Source organism: Schistocerca nitens, chromosome 3 (genome assembly GCF_023898315.1).
Source record: "Schistocerca nitens isolate TAMUIC-IGC-003100 chromosome 3, iqSchNite1.1, whole genome shotgun sequence".
NCBI lineage: Eukaryota > Metazoa > Arthropoda > Insecta > Orthoptera > Acrididae > Schistocerca > Schistocerca nitens.
The window spans coordinates 852,268,333-852,285,985 of record NC_064616.1 but is presented as its reverse complement, the minus strand read 5'-3'; the positions used below and the strand labels follow the sequence as shown (position 1 = coordinate 852,285,985).

The 17,653-nt window shown below is 44.6% G+C and overlaps 1 protein-coding gene and 1 pseudogene across 1 annotated transcript in view; both read left to right on the top strand.

The window, feature by feature from the left end:
• The window catches only part of LOC126249449 (uncharacterized), a 573,122-nt gene that overhangs the window by 356,839 nt on the left and 198,630 nt on the right, over nt 1-17,653 (top strand). The gene's annotated exons all lie outside the window — the stretch shown is intronic.
• On the top strand, nt 8,416-8,533 carry LOC126250155 (5S ribosomal RNA; annotated as a pseudogene).

The window sequence follows — 17,653 nt, the reverse complement described above, 5'->3', positions numbered from 1 at the left end:
TCTCATTTTGTTGCTTCGTTCAGCTTTTGTTTGTCAGCTGGGTTTTGACATCTATTGAATCCCACATGGCGTAAGAACAATGGTACTAAAAAGATCCTAACGGAAATGGCGTGGAGACGAGGCCTACGCCTTTTAAAAGGCAATCGGTTTCAAACCCGACAGGTACTGCTAGTCAGTGAAATTAACGATTTTCCGACAGAAAATTGTGAAAGTAAAGGCGTTAATGGACATTTGGTGTCAGGTACCGCAAAAACTGTGCCACATAAGGCTGCACGTTTTCAGTGGGTCAAACGAAACGAACACTAAATTAAAGTTGACTATGGCTCTCTTGTGTAACACTATTACAAGGTACCAGCCGGAGGAAGCATATTGACTGTGAACTACGTACGCCGGCCGAAGTGGCCGTGCGGTTAAAGGCGCTGCAGTCTGGAACCGCAAGACCGCTACGGTCGCAGGTTCGAATCCTGCCTCGGGCATGGATGTTTGTGATGTCCTTAGGTTAAGTTAGGTTTAACTAGTTCTAAGTTCTAGGGGACTAATGACCTCAGCAGTTGAGTCCCATAGTGCTCAGAGCCATTTGAACCATTTTTTTTTTTTTTTTAACTATGTAAGTTTGGAGTGGCAATGATCGGATCTCAGAATCTTTTAAATGCAGCTGAAGTACTACTGTGCGTTCACTAGAGGTAGTTTCTCAAGTCGAAGTGAGGATGGGAATGTTTTAAAAAGTGTGTTAGTATCAATAATTTATCTGGGCTCACGTGAAATCGTTTCATGACTAACCAGTAGTGCAATACATAACTTGCGAAGGAAGTTCAATAAGTTTTTCAGCACTTTTTTTCTGACAGCAGGTTGATTTTATCCAGGATTCCGATACATCTATTATTTCCCACTCCTCTGGTTGCAAAACCCTGGTATCAACATAATCTCCCTTCAGTTTGACGGCCTTACGCTACCTTATTGCGAGGGCCTGTATGCCAGAAAGGTACTACTCTACCTGTCGACGTTGGAACCAAAGTATCCTGCATCAATGACCTCCCTATCATTCACGTCCTGCTTCGTGCAGAGTACATCCTTCATTGTATCAAACAGATGGCAGTCGGAAGATGCGAGATCGGTGCTGTACGGTGGATGTGGAAGAGCAGTCCATTGAAGTTTTATGAACTCCTGTGACGATTTCCGGCAAAAAATTGTCACTATCAGCCTCGTAACGAGCAAGCATTTCCACACAGATGATCATTCGTTGCTTTTTATGGTGTTCTGTTAGGCGACGAGAAACTCAGCGGGCACAAATCTCTTAAGTATCCCAACTGGTGAGCGAGTGCGTCAGCACTACCAACAAAGCCGTCTAGTTGTGCCGCGAGATGTTTGATTGTCGTCCGCCGATCACTCTGAATGAGTCTCCGCACGTTCAAACATTATAGGAATCACAGTTGTGTGCGGGTGGCCGTTCCAGCATTACAGTACTCACTGCTGCGTGCGGCCGGCCAGCGCGCTGGAGATCGGACGGGTTTGCGCGACGTTGTTGCCGTGATCACTCGAGCCGCGCCTAACGACTCACCGTGCTTTTGTTCAGTGCCAGCTCTCCGTAGACGTTCTGCAAGCGCCTATGAATATCTGCGACGCTCTGATTTTCCGCCAAAAGAAACTCAGTGGCAACTGTCTGCCTGGAACACACCTCCGTTAGAGACGCCATGTTGAAGTCTACAGCAGGCCGGTTTGTGGCCGAGCGGCTCTAAGTCTGGAACCGCGTGACCGCTACGGTCGCAGGTTCGAATCCTGCCTCGGGCATGGATGTTTGTGATGTCCTTAGGTTAGTTAGGTTTAACTAGTTCTAAGTTCTAGGGGACTAATAACCTCAGCAGTTGAGTCCCATAGTGCTCAGAGCCATTTTTCTCGGGGACTGATGACCTCAGCTGGTAAGTCCCATAGTGCTCAGAACCATTTGAACCATTTTTGAAGTTTACGTACAGCGCCGCCACCTATAGGAATTTCATGAAGATATAGGGGCTGAAGCGGGAATATTCAAAGGTGTCCCACAACAAATACCGCATTTTTTTTTTCAGCCGTAACTGGCCGAGAAAGCATGTCCTGCATTACTTATTGAACGCCCTTCGCAGTTTGTTATGTGCACCGCTTGCCGATGCAAGCGCGTTGATTTCCAGAGTAGGAAACTTCGCGCGACACCACGACTTGTCCGAGAACGAATCAAAGGGATGTCACTGTACGGGGTGAAAAGTGTATTTTCCTATCTTCCGGCCGGCCGGAGAGGCCGAGCGGTTCTAGGCGCTACAGTCTGGAACCGCGCGACCGCTACGGTCGCAGGTTCGAATCCTGCCTCGGGCATGGATGTGTGTTCCTCCTTAGGTTGGTTAGGTTTAATTAGTTCTAAGTAATAGGGGACTGATGACCTAAGAAGCAACCTATCTTCGGAGCCTAATCCTGTACGTTCAGATTGCAGCCTTTTATAGAGATTATTGTGAAAATGTTCCTCCATGTATGGAATGAAGTACACAGGACTTTCATTGGAAAGGGTAAGCAGGAAATATCAAGCCGAACAGAGTGATGTTCCACAGTTTTTGAAGGTGCAAAGTGTTACATAGCGGCCGAAAGCACGTACTCGCTCGTTCTAGCAGTCGCGCGCGCAGCTGGAGAGGGAAGCATTGTAACTGTGTTTTCGAATCACCAAATTGAAACGTTTTCTATTCGTACGTGTTCTAGATGTCCTGAGAACTGAAGCCCGAGGACAAGATGTTCCGTTTCTCGTTGCGGTTTGGCTCATGTCAGTAGCGCTCGGGACTACAACAATCAATATTAACGATAAGATAGCCAGTCCGTTAGATTCGCCGGCCGGAGTGGATGTGGTTTCTAGGTTGTTCCTGCATTCGAATCGACCAATGGTTCCTAACCTTTCGTAGACCATTACCCCTGAGTGCAATCAGACATAAGCTAGTACCCCTGTCGTGCCCCCGCCCCTATATTACCAAAGTTAATTATCTACAATGAGGGTAGGCACTTGGTAGAAAACAAACTAACTTTCCCTGCATTATTGCTCTCCATTGCCCCACTTGCTTGACCTGCACACCGCAACCCCATTTAAAATCAGCCAAGTTAAAACGTGTACATTATACTTACTTTCGTAAATCACTAGATTGCTGCGCTCCTTACTTTTGAACTGATAGACATTGGAAGACTTCAGGCTGTTAATGTTTTGTGCCCGACCACAGTCTCTAACAGTAATAATAATATAATAATAATAATAGTACTGTGTACATCACTATAATAGCCCTTGTGTAGTTACTGCTATGTCGTGCAATCAATTCATGTATCTGTTTCGAAGCGAGTAACGAAGAAATTTCTGGTCTACTGCAGGTACTATCTACAACTTGGCGAAGACATTTTCTTGAGATATTTAGCATTTGTTACATATATGTCCCACTTTTATCATCAGCGATGTACAGGACAAAGCACAACATGTGTGTGCAATCGGTGGACCACATAAGGAACATAAGGAACTAGAGGAGGCTGGCGTGAAAAGGGAAGAACTATACTGACGTGAGGTCTGGAACATAACAAGGAATGAGAATTCAGAAAGCGGACTAATTAGTTTCATACTTAACTTTAATCCATTAATGATGAACGTCGCTCTTGACGGTACATGATTCACAATATCATCTGTTAGTAACTGAATATGGCGCCTTGCTAGGTCTCGTAGGGATAAATAACTTATTTCCAATGTGCTTGTTTGGCCAGTGTAAATATCAAGCATCTAGTCTTTTCTCAAAATTTCTTTTTTTTTCTTTTCAGAAATAGTAAAATCTCTTCCCAGCGACAGCACTCTATGTAAAATTTCATTCCAGTTTTTGCGGCGCGGTTGTTAGAGGAGGAATTATTCGACCCGGATTTCAACCCAGCAAAAAATTTGGCATTCATTAAAAGCGATACGGTATGGTTTCGTACAACTGACCCAACTCTCGAACTGTAGTATTCTAACGCTAACTGCAGTAACTAACCAGCACAGGTACACAGTATTGAATCAGATTGCTTACCGTACATGTTATTACAATGTTGCCAAATTGCCTTCCTTTGACATCCATCTTCTACCGAAAAAATGCAAGCGATAAAATTTTGTTTGTAATTTTTATGCTGTTAGTATGCGAGAAATCACTGTGCCATCTGAGAGCGCGAATTTTGACTCTTCCTATATGTACGTAATTAAGATCGGTAAAATGCATTTTATTATAATATTGAGCGTTAATTTAAAATAAATAGTGGGTCAAACAACTTTATTAGCTTATTAAGATTCAGGATACGAAAATACTCAAGAATAAGTAACATTTAAAAAAATCTATTGTTTGCCTGTGTTATTAGACAGCAGCTTAGTAATAAATCCAGGAATTAATAACACAGATACACAAAGTTTAACGAAATTTCTGCTTATATTTATTTTTCGGTGGTTTATAGGTAATTTTCACACCATTTTGCCAAAGTGTCAATGGTTTAGCAAATATAAGAGATTTATTTACAAGCGGTAGTAAAGCGTATGGGCTATAACGTTATGAAACATAATAAAGTCATTAATACAGTATATTTGGTATCACTGCTACTGTAATTTGCAATTCAAAACTCTAAAGTGTGTTTGTAAGCACCGCACATATATGTACAGTAATGTTAACTGTCAATGTTCTCAGCATAATCACAAGGAAACTGAAACTTCACAGCCAGAAATGAAGATTGGTTGTCCTCTTTCTTTTATGGGCAGGCTTGTAGTAATCCCCAGATATATTCATCCGTCATTGCACTGTCCCAGCTTCCTTAAAATCTGCTTTCCATAGCGCTCTCCATGCTCTTTACTTATGTCACCCAAATTTTCCCTAAAGAGGTCCAGGTGTGAAAGAAGCACGTGCCGTTTGAGAGCCATTCCACAACCAAGTACTCTATATCGTTCAATGAATGATTTAACCTGCCTATCACATGTCTCCGATTTGGCACAAGAAATCCAGTTACTAAAACGCGAAAGGCTTCCCAAGCTTGTATGTTTTATAACTGTCGAACTTCTTTCTAAGTGCAGTCATGTTATACCATCACTCACCTGCAAAGAAACAAATGTTCAAATGTGTGTGAAATCTTATGGGACTTAACTGCTAAGGTCATCATTCCCTAAGCTTACACACTACTTAACATAAATTATCCTAAGAACAAACACACACACCCATGCCCTACGGAGGACTCGAACCTCCAAATAAATGGTTCAAATGGTTCTGAGCACTATGGAACTTACTGCTGTTGTCATCAGTCCTCTAGAACTTAGAACTACTTAAACCTAACTAACCTAAGGACATCACACACATCGATGCCCGAGGCAGGATTCGAACCTGCGACCGTAGCGGCCACACGGTTCCAGACTGTAGCGCCTAGAACCGCACGGCCACTCCGGCCGGCCTCGAACCTCCGCCGGGACCAATAGCACAGTCCATGACTGTAGCGCCTGAGACCGCTCGGCTAATACCGCGCGGCACCTGCAAAGAAATGAATATGATGAATGTCTGTCACAACCATCTATTTAAAGATGGAAATTTACTGCCAGATAATGGATGTTGCAGTCAATACATGCAATCTCTTTCTTCGAAATCTATATTTTCAGTTATTAAAACTATCAATATCATTCAAAATACTAACACTAAAGAAAAATACGTGCCAGATTTGTGTTCAGCAGGTCAAAATCTGTAAGAATTTGTCAGAAAACAGTCTTAAGCAAATGCTAGTTTATAATTAGACGAAGAAGGTGGTGATCGAAGAACCGGTATCGACGAGGTTTGTTAAACTAAGAATAAACCGCACTGTCTCCGAGGGAACAGAGTGTAGTTAGATTGCTGCGGGCTGGTGTTGAGTAATATTAGAGTCGTGACTCTTTAACCTTGTCTGAGGAGCCAAGCGTGACTGCCAACTCTCATCAAAAACTATTTCACAAATACAGTAATGCGGAAAGTTGCTCCGAATCCTTTTCCTTTTCTTTTGCCAACAGCAGTGTAATTACGTGGCGGGGGGCGCCGTCATCGCGTGCGTCGCCGAAGCCCGCGAGACGCGGCACGGACGTGTTTTCGCGACTCCGCACCACTAAGGAGAGAAGTAGGGAGTTCTTACACACAAAGCAGGTTGACAGATGGCAGTCACACGATAGCGCCCAACACGCGTGTGGCCTTCACTTTAGAACAGGTTGGAGAAAGGCCTTCTCCAAACACTAATGTGGCCTTTCAGCGCGCCAGCGACAACGTCCACGTCCACATACTCACTGCTGTCTAAAGGCGTTTGTGGTTTCTGGACAATGGAAGGCGACGGAATGGCATGCGTGCCACCAGTCCAGCCCACGGCAGATGGTGCCCAAGAGTCGACGGAGAAATGTCCACATCTGGTCTCAAGATCGTCCCACGCTCTGACCAAACTAAAACTAAACTCCGTCCGAACAGGCCATGAAGACCCCACCGACCGCCTTGTCATCCTCGGCCCAAAGACGCAACTAGATGCGGTTATGCAGGAGCATGTGATCACCACACCGCTCTCCCAACGGTGTGTCAGTTTACGAGACCGGAGCCGGTACTTCTCAATCAAGTAGCTCCTCAGTTTGCCTCACAAGGGCTAGCTGAGTGCACCCCGCTTGCCAACAGCCACGTGCTAGCCCAACCCGACAGTGCTTAACTTCGGTGATCCGACAAAATGAAATGATCGTATGGCATTGTTGGCCGGGAGGCCCGGTTTGGGAAAGTTCTGCCGCCGTGTTGTAAGTCTTATTGCATGTGATGCCACATTGGGCGACCTGCGCGTCGATCTACATCTACGTGATTGCTATTCACAATAAAGTTTATGGCATAGGGTTCAATGAACCACCTTCAAGCTGTCTCTCTACCGTTCCACTCTCGCACGGCACGCGGGAAAAACGAGCACTTAAATTTTTCTGTGCGAGCCCTGATTTCTCTTATTTTATCGTGATGATCATTTCTCCCTCTGTAGGTGGGTGCCAACTGAATGTTTTCACAGTCGGAGGAGAACACTGGTGATTGAAATTTCATGAGAAGATCCCGTCGCGACGAAAAACGCCTTTCTTTTAATGACTGCCACTCCAATTCACGTGCAATGTCTGTGACACTATCTCCCCTATTTCGCGACAATACAAAACCGAGCTGCCCTTCTTCGATGTCATGCGTCAGTCTCACCTGATGCGGATCCCACACCGCACAGCAATACTCCAGAATAGGGCGGACGAGCGTGGTGTAAGAAGTCTCTTTAGTAGACCTGTTGCACCTTCTAAGTATTCTGCCAATGAATCGCAGTCTTTGGTTTGCGCTACCCACAATATTATCTATGTGATCGTTCCAATTTAGGTTATTTGTAATTGTAATCCCTAAGTATTTAGCTGAATTTGCAGCCTTCAGATTTGTGTGACTTATCGCGTAATCGAAGTTTAGCTGATTTCTTTTAGTACTCATGTGAATAACTTCGCACTTTTCTTTATTCAGGGTCTATTGCCAGTTTTCGCACCATACAGATATCTTATCTAAATCATTTTTCAAGTCCTTTTGATCATATGGTGACTTTACAAGACGGTAAATAACAGCATCATCTGCAAACAATCTAAGACGGCTACTCATATTGACTCCTATGTCGTTAATATAGATAAGGAACAATAGAGGGCCTGTAACACTTCCTTGGGGAACGCCGGATATTACTTCTGTTTTACTCGATGACTTTCTGTCTATTACTACGAACTGTGACCTTTCTGATGAGGACAGCACAAGACCCAGTACACGAGCGGAGAAAATCTCCAACCCGCTCGGGAATCGAACCCGGGCACTCTGCATGGTAGGCAAGCACGTTACCACTCAGCTAAGCAGGCGGACTCCGGTGATCTGACGAAACCGGTGTTACCACTGCGACAATCTGACCAAACTGTGTAGCGTAATTCCATCTCGATGGGTCCTGCGAATGACTTTCTTCTGGTCTCGCACACACATCACTGAGCAGTGTGCTCTGCACAATTCGAAATGAAGCTGTATGACAAATTCCATCCCCAGAGACCAATCATACAGTTACGTTAACTGCACATTCTGATGTCGACGAAACATACTGGCAGTTGTTCCCACGTTTGCACTTCGTTTGACGACTGCCATTGCTTGAACTACCTAGTAACACGCCTCCTTCTAGCAGCCCTGATCACTTATTGCTGGCACATTGCTCTACATCTTCTCGGAGTTGGAATATTTTGGGCTATTTTTGTGGTTGATGCAATTTTCACAAATGGTAGCGAATATCAGTTATACGAGATTTATGACAGGAGCTATTATTTACTCTATCTAGGCTACTGCTTCATGGCACTCGAATTTATATCTCTATACATATTATAAAAATGTATGTATGTATGTAGCCAGCGGCCTTCCCGCAGTGGTAACACTGGTTCCCGTCAGATCACCGAAGTTAAGCCCTGTCGGGCTGGGCTAGCACTTCTATGGGTGACCATCCGGTATGCCGAGCGCTGTTGGCAAGTGGGGTGCACTCAGTCCTTGTGAGGCAAACTGAGGAGCTACTGATTGAGAAGTAGCGGCTCCGGTACCGTAAATTGACATATAGACAGGAGAGCGGTGTGCTGACGACATGCCCCTCCATATCCGCATCCAATGACGCCTGTGGTCTGAGGATGACATGGCGGTCGGTCGGTTCCGTTGGGCCTTCCAAAGCCTATTCGGACGGGGTTTGGTTTAGTTTTATGTATGTATGTTGCACATCTCATCCTAAGCCTCTGGGTCGATTTCAGCCAAAAATGGGACACAAACTACTTATTATCTGGAAAGAAATACTGTGGGGAAGGGGAGGGTTAAGAACCACGTCCCATTGGGGTGGAGGTGAGCGTGGACATAGGAAATGGTGGGAGAGAGAGAGAGGGGGGGGGGAGAAGATGCACTGAGACAGTGGGAGGAGAAGATATATATATAGCTTGAGGGGGGAGGAGGAAATGGACAGAGCGGGAGGAGGGGGAAATGTACAGAGAAGGGAGAGAGAAGGAATTGGACGGAGAGAGGAGGAGATGTGTGCAGTCAAGTGATATGTGTGTACGCTGGCGAAGCGGCGGATAAAATGCTAGTATTTTAATATGTCAGCAGAAGGCCAAAGTTGACTATCTCGGACAAAGTGGGGCCACTCACTGAGTGTGTTCGAGTAAAACATCGAAATATCTAATAAGTAGAATTGCAGCGTGAATTATGTTTCCTCTGGTAATGGTCCCAATATTTTACCCTTATACTTCTCATTCGTCATTTCGGTCTCGTCAAATACCCAGAAAGAACAAGACTATATCTGTTTTTCATTCATTTATCTTTATTAATGGTCAATAACCTAGCTAACTAAGTGGAATGTTTTTTACACAGCATTTTGAAAGAAGTTGTACAAAACGCATATATTGTTATTCTTACTTCTTAAAGTACCTGGTGTATACTGTTAACTCGTAACCTGTCGGCAGACGAGTGTCATAGCAGTGTGCTTTTCTTCTGGACTTGTTTCTTGTAACAACTAACTGTAAATTAACTGTTATTAATTTATTCATCAAAACTTCCCATAGAAACAACAGTCCACTCACTATTACGAAACTGTGGCACTAATAATAATTAAAAACTAAAGAGAGGGACTGGAAAGAAGAATAGAAAGGGAAAAGGAAGAAATAAATTTTTTATTACAGAAATACGTGTAGGAGGAAACATGTACCATGACATTTTTAAGTGATCTTATATAACCTCAGTGGCTACGATACTCTACCTCCATTTTGCTTTTCGAACTAGTTTTAGTGGCCTCGTGGATCTGAACGCAAGTACTTGGTGTATTAGAGGTTTTCCCGCTTCACTACTCGCGTTTTAGGTTAGGTACGGATGATCCAGTGCAACAACGTTCCTTGTAGACGCGTTGTAGAGACCGCTTTTATATAGCAAAAATTTCGTTCACGATGTTGTCAGGGTCAAATCTACACTCAGTAGCTCCTTTCTCTCACTCAGTCGCGTCTCTACGTCGACCTACCTTTCTGTGCTGATTCCATACACCCAAGTAACACATACACCCAAGTAACACATACACACCTCGTAATTGTCGTTACTGTGGTAGAGTGCGAGCCTGGAGACACACTGAAGCAGTGTGCGCTGATCTGAACTTCCTGGCAGTTTAAAATTGTGTGCTGGACATCGAACGTTTGCCTTTCACAGACACTTGTCCCGAGCAGTGATACAGTTTTAATCTTCCACGGCTTAAGCCGATATCCACCCCTTACATTTCAATACTCTCTGGGCCACTCCCGAAGGTACTTAAATTTGACCACCTTAAGAATTGCGCGAAGAGTTCTGGGTGCTAGGAAGTACTGATTCCACTCCCAAATCTGCTCCATTATTCCATAAGCTCTCCATTGCTACTTTGTGACAACGTTCTATAGTCAAATACTCAAACGTTTTGACTGCTACTGTAGGTGGTTAGGATAACAATGTATGCACCATGGCGCGATCACACGTCCACCAGATTTTAAAAATTGAATCCGGCTGTCAAAACCTGAGTAGTAGTAGTAGTAAGAATAGTTTTAGTAGTAGCTGTGATTGTTGCTGTCATCGTTGTCTTCCGTTCCAAGATTTAATTGATGTAGCTCTCCATACTGACCCATGGAATGAACTTCTCTTCATCTCCGCTTAACTACTGCAACCGGTTTACCGTAGTCAAGATTTCATCTGCCTCTACAACTTCTATCCCACGCACTTTTCTCCACTACAAAATTGATTATTCCTTGATGAATCAATATTTCTCCTAACGAACGGTTACTTATTTTTATCAAGTTGCGTCATGGAGCTCTTTTCTGCGCAGTTCGGTGCAGTATCTCTAGTTACTCGACAACCCATCTAAGCTCCAGCATTCTTCTGTACCTCCACATTTCAGAATATTCTATTCTCTTCTTGTCTTTACTGTTTATTGTGCACGTTTCACTTCTGTACAAGTATTTACGCCAGACAAATACCTACAGAAAAGGTTTCCTAACATTTAAATTTTATGTTAAGAAATTTCTCTTTCTCTGAAATGCTTCTCTTGTTATCGCCAGTCGGCACGTTACATTCTCTGTACTTCGATCAACATGTCTTATTTCGCTGACGAAATGAAAAAGCTAATCTATTATTAGTACTTCATTTCATAATCTAATTCCAGTTCCCTCGTTTTTCTTTTTGCTGATGTTCATATTATGACCTGTCTGCTGAATGGTTGCCGGCACGATGGCTCAGCGTGTTCGATCAGAGGGCTGGATGCTCTCTGTATTAAAAAAACTGAGTGACAAGATCTACCATGAATTTGAAAGGGTATCTTGTAACGTCCGCCACGGCCGAATGCAACGAACTATAACGAACAAAATGAAGGGAAAAAAATGTTCATTTGAAGATGTGACTTTTAGCGCCACGAAACCGGTAGTGATACAGTAATAAAGGACCAAATACAGCTGAAATGGTTACTAATACCCAAGAAGAATACTCATATCTGTGGTTGCTCCACCTGCAAGGTTGTCTGCAGAAGAGAAAAAAAGATCAGCGTGTCTGATTGCCATCCCGCGGCCCAGGTCCGATTTTCGGCCGAGTCGAAGATTTTCCCCTCTCGGGGACTGGGCGTTGTGTTGTCCTCACAATCAAACCATCATCATCAACACGTAAGTCGCCCATTGTGGCACCAGATGACACGACTTGCAACGCGGCGGCCGAACTTCCCTAGGTGGGGACTTCCGACCATGAGTCCCATACGATCATTTCATTGATGACTTCCCTTCCGTTCAATACCTCTTCGAAGTCCTGTGCTACCTCTGACAGAATCACAATATTATCCGCAAAGTTCTAAGTTATTATGTCTTCTGCTCGAACCTTAATTCCTTTTCCAAATTTTTCCACAGTTTGTTGTACTGCTTGCTCAGCGCACAGATTGAATAACGCTGCATCAATCCCTTCTCAACTACCGCTTCCCTTTCACGTCTTTCGACGGTGTGCGGACATTTGCCACGCCGCGCCGGACATTTGCCACGATTTTACCTGCTCCGAAGAGTTGGGTCTCTTGTCTTCCTCTCCTCCTCCTCATCGCTGTCGCGCAGTAAAGGTACTTACTGAGCATTTCCGCTGGTTTACTTTACATAGGACCAGAATCTCTTTGGATTTTCTGCCACATTTTTAGAGAGTCTTTCGTTGTGGAAACTATTAAATGCATCTCGCATTGAAATTCGCACCAAATTTTGAGCCTCAGTAAAACTTAGCCAATCTTGGAGATTTTGCGATCGTCTAAATTATACGTGCCTTTTTCGGTGCTCCTGCAGCAGCTTTCTGGCGTGTTTGTGTACCATGGGGGATCAGTTCCGTCTCTTATTAATTTATTTGGTATGAATCTCTAGAGTGCTGTTGATACTATTTCTTTGAACTTAAGCCACATATGGTCTTCACTTACATAGTTTGGAAGGATTGGAGACCGTCTCTTAGAAAGACGTCAACCGAATTTTTAGCTGCTTTTATAAATAGATATATTTCGCGTTTATTTTTGGTGAATTTCTTTGTTACGGAATTGAGTCTCGCTCGACTGTGTGTTCACTAATTCCTGTATCCGTCGTGATGCTCAGGATTATTTGTGGCTGAGAGGTCAAGAGTGTTTTCGTAACCATTTAAAATTTGAATGGCCTCATGAACTAATTGTTCAAAATAATTTTAAAAAAAGCATTTAGAACAATTACGGAAGTTGTTTTCTATCTACAATAGGGTCTGAAAATATATTTTTGTCAACATGAGGAAGGTAGATTCAAGTCACTGCCAACTATAATTGTATGAGTAGCGTACCTATTTGTGATGAGACTCGAGTTTTCTTTGAACTGTTCAGCATCTGTTTCATCTGAGACCGGGGGTCGGTAAAAGAAGCCAGTTATTAATTTATTCCTGTTGTCGAATATAACCTCTGCCCATACTAAGTCACAGTTCAATGTCGCTTGTGAGCTGAAACACACATTACATTATTTTTCCTTAAGTTGTGCTTCTTGTTTCTGTTTCAGTGCAGATCATTACAGTTACGGCTTTTCCCTCCAAAACCTAGGATGCTTTCTCTGTGACCCTGTAAATACCAGAGCTAAACAATGTAGAACAACAACGTACGTTACAAGCATAGCATTCTGTATTACTTCATATCCTTATTTCTAACATTTTAAAACTGTACGTCGACTTTAGATGACATGTCGGTCAGAGATGTTCTCCTCTCTATTTAGTGAACGTATTTTCAGTCATGTTTTGAACATTGTCCCGCTACACTTTATTAACTAATGTTTCGCCGCAAGGGATATCGGATTTTACAGAGTAAATTAATATGCAGTATGTCGTTATTCTTTTCTAACATTCATATTCCCACTTCTTCTTTCCTTATTGTAGTAATTAAAGTAGGCACAAATGCAGTAATCAAAAAGAAATAATTAGCGTACATTCGTACTCTCTTTACAACGTTCCTCTCTTGTTGCTCCCCTGCCGATGGACTGTTTCTATCGCGATCAGTAAACTTGAAAGGAAGCTACCGTACAGACTGAGGGATCTATATTTATACTTGCAGAACTAATTACATACTGACATCGTCGGAAATGCTTTCGTTTCCCAAAAGATATAAATATTTCGATTTCGGAAAAGAAGCTCTGTATTTCGCCAAGATGTCGAAGAAGAAGGGCCGGCCGGAGTGGCCGAGCGGTTCTAGACGCTACAGTCTGGAACCGCGAGACCGCTACGGTCGCAGGTTCGAATCCTGCCTCGGGCATGGATGTGTGTGATGTCCTTAGGTTAGTTAGGTTTAAGTAGTTCTAAGTTCTAGGGGACTGATGACCTCGGAAGTTAAGTCCCATAGTGCTCAGAGCCATTTGAACCATTTTGAAGAAGAAGGTCCCTTACGTACTGGTTGTATCGAGTAAGATGTGGAGACGGAGGTTTGAAAGCGGACAGAAGAAGTACGAGGAAGGGCGTCCCTTACCTGAGGGATCGCTACCTGGCGAGGGGGCAAGTGTGGCAAATGTCCGGCATTCCTTTCGACTCTTACAACTGCAGTGTGGTTCAACACCCTGTATACCGGGTGTTATTTATAGCCCGAGCAGAACATTCAAATGCGAGAGATTGGAGTGTTAGGAAGGCGCAGTGGGGTACAGGAAGCGTGTGTGCTTTGGGACGGGCAGACGGGTGCCGGCTGGTACGGTAGGCGGCGGCGTGTCGCCGGGCCAGCGGTCGGGGTAGCAATTACGCGGCAGCAGGCGGAGGGCGGCGCCGCCTCAAACCTGTTCTGGGAAGACGCGACCTGTTCCTCAAACAGCCGTCAGCCGTCAGCCGCCAGACGCCAACCGCCGACTTCTTTTTCTCCTCCCGCGGCGCCCAGCCTGCACACAAATAGACGTATTTCCCTTTCGCATGTTCACAAGCTGTAGGCGCGCTCCCTATCCGCCGTACACCTAATACTGCCAAATAGGCTGCCGGCCCGTTCCCTCATCTGGCAACAGTAGGCGAATACCTTACACAGTGTCGTATTTCTCTACGGCATTCTTTCCTTTCGTCAGATATGCCATCGACACTTGCTCCCGAGCGCTACGAAGGCACGGATGCCATTCCGCAAATAGTATGGTGCCGGATAGAGCATCGACAAATCATCGAACAGAAAATAAATATAGATACAGACGTACTCCGAAAACCACTGTGAAATACACGGCAGAAGGTACTTACCACTGAACCACATTTTCCCCGTACCATTCACTTATCAAGCGCGGGAAGATCCATTCCTCAAAAGACAATGCGCGCTGTAATACATTAACCTTGTCTTCGCTGTCCCAGCGAGAGCCCTGTAGTACATGCTTACAGACAGCACTTAATACTAATTTTTTAAACTTTGCAAATAAACTTTCACGGCACTCTTGATGTTTATCCTCAAGCGTCAGCCAGTCTTCACCATCTTCTTCAACCATTTCCAGTCGTCAAAGAAACCTGTGACCATACCTGCTGTCACTCTTAGTATATGTTCTACAGAGTGTCCGAGGAGGAATGGCTATGACAAGAAAGATCATTTAGCGTTCCTCAAGGTAGTTTTATAGGTCCTCTGCTGTTCCTTATCTATATAAACGGTGTTGGAGATAATCTGAGCAGTCGTCTTAGGTTGGCTGCAGATGATGCTGTCGTTTATCGTCTAGTAAACTCATCAGAAGATCAAAACAAATTGCAAAACGATTTGGAAACGATATCTGTATGGTGTGAAAATTGGCAGTTGACCCTAAATAATGAAAAGTGTGACCTCATAGTGCTGAAAGGAATACATTAAATTTCCGTTACACGGTAAATCAGTCTAATCTGAAGGCCGTAAATTTAACTAAATACCTAGCAATAACACCGAGCGAGGTGGCACAGTGGTTAGCACACTGGACTCGCATTCGAGAGGACGACGGTTCAATCCCGCGTCCGGCCATCCTGATTTAGGTTTTCCGTGATTTCCCTAAATCGCTCCAGGCAAATGCCGGAATGGTTCCTTTGAAAGGGCACGGCCGACTTCCTTCCCCGTCCTTCACTAATCCAATGAGACCGATGACCTCGCTGTTTGGTCTCTCCCCCCGAACAACCTCCCCCTCTGAACAACCTCCCCCTCTGACCAACCTCCCCCTCTGAACGACCTCCCCCTCCGAACGACCTCCCCCTCCGAACGACCTCCCCCTCCGAACGACCTCCCCCTCCGAACGACCTCCCCCTCCGAACGACCTCCCCCTCCGAACGACCTCCCCCTCCGAACGACCTCCCCCTCCGAACGACCTCCCCCTCCGAACGACCTCCCCCTCCGAACGACCTCCCCCTCCGAACGACCTCCCCCTCCGAACGACCTCCCCCTCCGAACGACCTCCCCCTCCGAACGACCTCCCCCTCCGAACGACCTCCCCCTCCGAACGACCTCCCCCTCCGAACGACCTCCCCCTCCGAACGACCTCCCCCTCCGAACGACCTCCCCCTCCGAACGACCTCCCCCTCCGAACAACCTCCCCCTCCGAACAACCTCCCCCTCCGAACAACCTCTTCCCCCGAACAACCTCTCCCCAACCTAGGAATAACAATAACAAACAACTTAAATTCGAACGAACGCACAGAAAACGTTGTGCGGAAGGCAAACTAATGACTGAGTTTATTGGTAAAATGCTTAGAAAATTTAACCTTTTGGAGTACTGCTGCGCGGTTTCGGTTCCTTAGCATATGGGATTAACGGAGTATATCGAGAAAGTTCAAAGAAGAGCAGCACGTTTTGTATTATCGCGGAATAGGGGAGAGAGTGTCACGGACATGTTACGGATCTGGGATAGACACCATTGAAACAAAGGCATTTTTCGTTGCGACGGAATCTTCTCACGATACTACAATCACTAACTTCCTCCTCCGAATACGGAAATATTTTCTTGACGCCGGCCTACATAGGGAGAAACGATCATCTCAATAAAGTAAGGGAAATCAGAGCTCGCACGGAAAGATACAGGTATTCGTTTTTTTCCGCGCTGTTCGAGAGTGGAATAACAGAGAATTATTGTGAACATCGTTCGATGAACCCTCTGCCAGGCACTTAAGTGTGATTTGCAGATTATCCATGTATATGTAGATGTAGAAGCAAAATACTCCATATAGACATTTGTCCTATTCCGAATGGTTTCCGAGACAAAACACATTTAATACGTTTGGTGCGGCATGACCGGTAACGTGTTTATAGATCTAGTCACTTTAGAAGAACGAATGATGGCACAGAATTACTTACGTTTTTTTTTCTTTTTTTTTTTTAATTCGTTTCTTGAGGCCTTGACGGCGTTCCTTTGGCTACGCGGACTGCAATGTACGTCTAGCGTGACGGAACCCCTCACCATTTTACCAGGCCTGTGAAGGATCATTTCAACCGCACTTACCTAATCCCTGGATTGGTCGTGGTAGTACGATTAACTGGCCAGTAACAACGCCAGATATTATGCCATTAGATTTCCACATTGGTCGGCTGTGCAGAGGCACTAACAAGGGAAGGCCACGACATTGGGATCACAGATTTACTTAATACATTTTACACCTTCAGTAGGCCATTAAAACAACATAATGTACAAGTAGTAAGGTGTACTACTCTGGCAATTCCGAGAAAATCGCAAGAGAAGTTTTACGCGTCTATTATTTGCTCCTGTACCTGTGCTTAGGTGTCAGGCGGCAGAGTTCATGGTAGTGAAGTGGTTAGCGTTCGAGATTCGCCACGGTTCGACTCCCGCTCGAAATTATTAATTTATATTTTTCGTCTCTGGTCGTATTGTTTAAACTATGACATTTGAGCGGTAATATAAAAACACGTGTATTTGCATGAAGTTGCTATTTGTTTTCCATGTGTGTGTGTGTGTGTGTGTGTGTGTGTGTGTGTGTGTGTGTGTGAGACAAATACCATCCTCCAACGTGTGATGTCGAGAGCACATTCGACGAGTAAATGTACATCACTCTTGTGGCCCGGCACATTGTGATTTACTGTATTACTGATTGTGAATAACGTCATTTGCATCATTATTTATCGAGGTTTTACTTCGGGTTTCCAAGCCTGTCCCTTGTCCTTAATAACTTAATTA